At 33.6% G+C, this 6949-nt stretch overlaps 1 long non-coding RNA gene across 1 annotated transcript; it reads left to right on the top strand.

Moving 5' to 3' along the window:
• The first annotated feature begins 5036 nt into the window (after positions 1 to 5036).
• Positions 5037 to 6218, top strand: LOC143562066 (uncharacterized). The gene is made up of 4 exons (XR_013140413.1): positions 5037 to 5147; positions 5708 to 5767; positions 5855 to 6014; positions 6047 to 6218. It is a non-coding gene; the product is annotated as an uncharacterized LOC143562066 (long non-coding RNA).
• The last annotated feature ends 731 nt before the right edge of the window (positions 6219 to 6949 follow it).

Here is a 6949-nt window from a genome sequence, read left to right as displayed (position 1 = left end):
TTCTTATTAATGTTTAAAAAGTTTTTCTTTAACAAGCACAATCAATTAGAGTAAAAAAATGATGATAAAGTATTTAAATACGTTAAATAATGCGTCACCCGACACTTCTATTTCATGTGTCATGTGTCTATAAGGCATTAAAGTATAATATTAAAAATTATAAAGATTATATTTTAAAAGCTGAGTTAACGCGAGTCAAAACATCTACACTAACAAATAAAACTAAAAAGTCGTTATCCCGAAACGCTTATGTTGTACTTAGGTTGTTATGTATATTTTTATTTTGTAACCAACTCGGGTGTTATTGTTAATATTTTGAAAATTTAAAATTGAAAAAAAAAAGCTATACGAGTCATATAGCCCTATACGAACCGTATAGGGCCTATACGATACAAAAGAATAAAATCCTGACCCTTCTGCATAAAAAGGACTTGACTATGCACCTATACGAGCCGTATAGATCCTGGTGTGTGAATAACCAACATGATGTATGAATAACCAAGCCTTCCTAACAATAGAGTTAATGGCCATTTTCGTCCCTGTGGTTTGCTACTTTCGCCACTTCAGTCCAAAATTTTTAATTTTGTCAATTTAGTCCTCATAGTTTTAAATTTTAGCCAATTACGTCCCATCCGTCTAACGGCATCCAGCTATGCCGTTAGTTTAAGGGTATTTTTGTCTTTCTCCTTTTAATTTTGAGTTAATGGTCATTTTAGTCCCTGTGGTTTGATATCTTTGCCAATTCAGTCCAAAGTTTGAAAATTTGTCAATTTAATGTTCAGTTTAATTCAGTTTTTTTTTATTTTTTATGTTTTTTGTTTATAACCCTAAAGAGCATAATTCAAGCCCAAAACCATCGAGCAACCTCAAATACTGGTATGCATTTACTCTGTTGACAACAGTAATCATACCCCCCCCCTTATATTTAGTTTCTAGACATTTCCTAAAATCTTCTCCATGGTGGAATTCAATGGTAAAGTGGTCAAGGTAATTCCCTGAGATCGAATTATACACAAAAAACTAAAAATTGTTTGGTTGATTAATGTATAATAGTTGATTACGACCCAGATTTTCGTTATGATATGTTAATCTCTAAACCCTAAATATTATGCATTCATCAAAGAAACGATTTTTAGTTTTTTCCGTACAATTCGGTTTCACGGAATTGCTTTGACCACTTTACCATTGAATTCCACCATGGGGGAGAGTTTAGGAACCGTCTAGAAACTAAATACGAGAGGAGGGGGTATGATTACTGCTGTCGACAGAGTAAATGCAGACTTGTTTTGGGCTTGGATAATGCTCTCTAGGGTTATAGAAAAGAACTGACTTAAATTGACAAAATTTCAAACTTTGGACTGAATTGGCAAATATCAAACCACAGGGACGAAAATGACCAATAACTCAAAATAAAAAGGAGAAAGACAAAAATACCCTTAAACTAACGGCATAGCTGGATGCCGTTAGACGGATAGGATGTAAATGGCTAATATTTAAAACTATGAGGACTAAATTGACAAAAATACAAATTTTGGACTGAAGTGTCGAAAGTAGCAAACAACAGGGACGAAAATGGCCATTAACTCCTAACAATAATATACTTTTGCGGTTCAAAAAGAAAAAAAATATACTTTTCATATAAAATACTCTAAGAAATTAGATCGCACGTGCAACTTTATTTCAATTTCCAGAGCTGAAAATTAAAAAACCAGAATGACGTGCTTTAGCAACTTGTACCATTGGCATTAAATAATTTATTTTTGAGACACGCGACCACCGATCCCGGGAGTAGAATAAATACGTATAAAATGTAAAACGATAATGGCATTTTTGTAATATGTGTAATATTTAAGGTTCTTGTTAACCTCTCCAATGAAAATATCTTGTCTTTATATTCAAAGGCTCTCGAACCTTCTCTGGCGTTAGAGTCGTCGTCTCTTATTTGTTTGTCAACTTTAACCCTTTAGTAATTGCTTTTATTCGGTTTCAACCTTTATATCTATTTTCATACAAATTGACCCTTGAACTTGACCAACTAGTGTAGGAGTATAGTTTATATGAAATTAATGAAGTATAGGTAGCTATCTAAACCATGGTGGGAAATAAAGCTTATGTCAGTTAACTAGACATTTAAGAAAATATGACACATCGACGATAGCGTGTTAAAAAGAAACGTTTTTTAGTTGGTTATAATGTATATATGACTCGTACATAAAGGTGCCATACGTTTTGTAGTTGGTAAATATTGACGTTATTAAATGTGATGTTTGCTAGACGTAATTGAAATATACTATATCATTAACATGGACATTGGTTGTCATGCATTCATTACGATTGAAATGAATGCTATGATCACTTATGCATTCGCGAGAGTGTTAAAGCAGAAACTTCAAACATTGTATACTACTAAAAGAGATGATTTCAACAACTGCTATGGGCAATGTTATATTTTCATACTTACACATGACAAACATTTAAATAAGTAAAAAAATGGTTTAGTTTTTACCTTAATTTAGATGACTCACATGTACATATAAACGACAATCATAATTTTCTTATACTATACAAATATAAATGATAAAAGAAAGCCAATACAAAACTATCCAAATTCACAATGGAAGCATACATGATCAACTAACATTACATACATTTTATCTTATTGTTAAACCAACTTAAAAAAGGGAACTTAAATCAATTATGCATTCACAAGCATAAGCATAGTAAAACAATCTCTCTTGACGAACATACTAAGAATATTTTACGTGACTAAAATAGTTTATGCTCATATTAAGTGTCAAGACTGTTTAAACTTTCCTAGTTTACAAAATACTTTCAATCAGTTACCAATTTTACTAGTAATCTATATTATTTTTACGCTATGCCTATAAGATCACGATATACTTTTGAGTTGAACCTAGTAGCTAACCAAATACATTACAACTTGCATGACACTAGTATGATGAGTTCGTGGCAATACGCTCAAGAATGCAAAGGAAGCATGATATATTAATGGTCTTCTACAACTGAAAGTGATTATACTGAGATATATCATTAATGTTAGAGAAAATTCCCAAAATAGCCCTTTTGATGAGAGAGAAACCCAAAATAGCCCATGAGATTTCGTTTTTCCAAAAATAGCCCTTGAATTCCAACTTCCACGTGATATTGGGATTTTCCCCGTGAGTTTTCGTGGACCAATCTAAATCTGCCATGTGTCAAGCATTCCCACCTACCACGCAAGTTTTCATCCCAAATCCGTCTTAAACGTTACTTTTCACATCAAATCTAACATGATGAAAATCAACTTTAACGTGATGTTTCAAGCTGTTTCTGTCTCCAACGTGAGTTTTCAAAATTATGTTTTTTTGAAATTCATCTCCAAAGATGAATTTCATTTGAATTTCGTCTTTTAAAAAAAATCATATTCATTATCTTCTTCATCTTCGTCATCCAACTCCAAGCATTTCATCCACCTTCTAATGCTACCGGACACCACCACCACCACCACAACCACCCACCACCACCATGAAACTTAAGCCGAACCATGTTGCTCGTGGTGATCTAGGAATGGAAATTCCAGTTGAAAAGATCTTTTTGGCCCAAAAAATGATCTACAAGTGTAATCTAGCTGGAAAGCCTGTGGTGACTGCAACCCAAATGCTCGAGTCAATGATCAAATCACCCCGGCCCACCCGTGCTGAAGCCACCGATGTGGCAAACGCGGTTCTCGATGGAATCGATTGTGTCATGCTTAGTGGCGAAAGTGCAGCCGGTGCATACCCAGAAATAGCTGTCAAAACCATTATTCCGGTCACCGTCACCGCCATCGCCGCCACAGACATCCACGATATTGTTGTTAATGGCGGCGGTGGTAGCGGTGGAACATGGTTCGGCTCAAGTTTCATGGTGGTGGTGGGTGGTTGTGGTGGTGGTGGTGTCCGGTAGCATTATGGGAAGGATGAAATGCTTGGAGTCGGATGAAGAAGATGATGAATATAATTTTTTTTAAAAGACGAAATTCAAATAAAATTCATCTTTTTCAAAAAAACACAAAAACCATCTTTTTTGAAAACTCACGTTGGAGACGGAAACAGCTTGAAATCTCACGTTAAAGTTGGTTTTTATCAGGTTAGATTTGATGAGAAAAGTAACGTTTAAGACGGATTTGGGATGAAAACTTGCGTGGTAGGTGGGAATGCTTGACACATGGCAGATTTAGATTGGTCCACGAAAACTCACGGGGAAAATCCCAATGTCACGTGAAAGTTGGAATTCAAGGGCTATTTTTGGAAAAACGAAATCTCACGGGCTATTTTGGGTTTCTCTCTCATCAAAAGGGCTATTTCGGGAATTTTCTCTTAATGTTATCATTGACTTGGGTACATTAAAATATAAACTACCATTATCAATATATAGCATGAACAAAAGTTAGTTGTGGTATAAGCACTTTTTAGAATATTTGATTAGAGGTAACTAAAACCATAGGAACACAGGGAGTGGATCATGAAAATTGGGAATAGAGAAAAATAAGAGGTAAAGAACACCACCCGTGTATTCTAATTGTAGAAAACAAAAGTTCCCAACTCTAAAAATGTAAAATGTACAAAGTCCAAGGTTTAAAATTGAGAGAAACCGTGGCCGTAATAATATCTCTTCCTCCAATTCTCTGATTCCTTGTGCACTCTCAATTCCCAATTCGCATATGGTGATTGAGAAGACGAAGAATAAGAAGAAGATTGTATTCAGGTTTCAGTTGGGTTTTCCCCCAAATCTTCCAATTATTCATAGCGAAATCATCATATTCATATAATGGATGAGGGGAAATCCATGGACGGATCTTGCTATTACTCCGTCCTCGGTGTCCGTACAGACGCTCAGATTCGTTCTGCTTACCGTAAACTCGCTCTGGTTCATTCATTGATTGTTTTAATATGGTGAGGCTACCTGGTTCATAAACTGGTAGCCTCCTAACAGTGTCTCTAGATTATTAATATTATTAAATTGAATACAGGAATGGCATCCGGATAAGTGCTAACCGGAGGTTTCAGAAAATCCAGCAGGCGTATTCAGTGTTATCGGATCAGACGAAGAAGTCGATGTACGACGCCGGAGTTCTTGACTTTTCCGATGACATTGAGGACCAACAAGTAACAATCTTTTTCCTAAAATATCTACATATTATTTTTATTTTATTTTTCACTGGATGGATAGGAATATTATATTATATATTTTTAATATATTAAATTATAAAGGTGCGGGTAAACGTCGTCGTTTTCCGAGTCAACTACTTCGACCTGTACTAGTTACAAGTAGCCGATCTGTGGGTTTGAGTTCTCTCTTTTTTTGAGAAAAAAAAAAGAGAATTGAAATTAATACTCAACAACAGTTTTGCTAAAGATTTTTAGCTAATATAAGTTTTTATATTTTAAACATAAATATAAATTTGTACATTTTGTTACTAGATTTGATCATTTGAAACACAACATAGTAACACATAGTTACATACACACGGGTGAAATATCATATAAATTTGAAAGCTCAATGAAAATTTATAAAATAAAATTGTGTAAAGTAAAAACAATTTTAGGAATTTAGTTATGGTATAAGGAATTAATTTTGTTTATATAACTAGATCTATGGCATTTATTATCAATATTATTCAGTTATTATTTTTTTTGTTATTAGTTGTAACGAATTTACGTTTTAGGGTATGGGAGATTTCTTGCATGATTTGATGAAAATGATGAACCAAAACGCCGGGGCTAAGGTAAGAAATGTAATTGAACTCGGATTTAAGGGTAAAATGGTCTTTTTTTTAATGTATAAAAATACTAATGTGGTGAGAAATAATCAGGTGGAAAGTATGGTGGAATTGCAGAATACATTTGTAGAGATGTTCGGTGACGATTTGAAGGAGTTCATGGAGAAGCAAGATCAGACGGACAGGAAGAGGGCACGTGTATCCGTCAACAAGACCAGGGCTTGCCGCTAATGTCATGAGAACTTTGGTCCGATTGCCGCTAATGTCATGAGAACTTTGGTCCGACGTCATACTCCTGGAAGTAATGTTGTGAGAGGTAGTTTGGTAAAATTGAATGTTATTATGGTCTCTAATTGATTTCTTTCCTTTTGCTATTTATGTTCTCTCTTTCATCTCATTGTTAAAAACTAATAAAAATTTGGAAATAATTAGTTATAATTCTCACTATCGTTATTTATCATTGTAAATTGATGTTAGCTCGTTAAAAGATTGAATCGAGCTGAAGTTAAAACAACTCATGATGAGCTTGAGTGTAAAATAAACTTGTTGAATATGTAAGCTTGAACCCGCCTAAATAAACGTATTAGTTATATCTAGTTCAAAAAAGCTTGTGAGCCTAAACAAATATATTACTTGTATCATTTTATTATTATTACGAAGGGTGAGAAAAAACTGAATTATAACTTAAAATTAAACCATGAACATAAAAAATTAATCAAAATAAGTGTAATTGAACAAAACTAATAGTTATAGTTAAGTGAATATAACTTACTGAGCATTTGATTATGGCCACGGTGAATGTGTTTCCACTAACCAATTTTAACCGAATTCGAATCTATGTTTACGTTTTCCATTTATATACCTTAATTTCTGTCACATCCCAACCTATGATAGAATATGTTGGGGCTCAAATGATTGCACAGTGGCTGACAAGACATTATTAATAATAATGAATTATTTAATTTCATATAATTGATATACCTTACAAAATCCATAACAAAGATTATCCAAATAAATTTTTTATTTCTTCAACAACCTAAGTCCAACTAAATATCTTCTCGAACTTCTAAATCTTCAACTAGCAACCATGTAACACGCATAAAAATAAAGTTTGATCAACATAAAGTTGAGTGAACAATACACTAGTTTAAGTATGTAATTATATTGTAAAACAAACAATTCGTATGC

Source organism: Bidens hawaiensis, unplaced genomic scaffold (genome assembly GCF_021521415.1).
Source record: "Bidens hawaiensis isolate Kalapana, Puna unplaced genomic scaffold, B.hawaiensis_p1.1 tig00020902_1, whole genome shotgun sequence".
Taxonomy (NCBI): domain Eukaryota; kingdom Viridiplantae; phylum Streptophyta; class Magnoliopsida; order Asterales; family Asteraceae; genus Bidens; species Bidens hawaiensis.
Note: the sequence above shows the minus strand (reverse complement) of the source record. Positions and strands in the feature narration are given on the sequence as shown.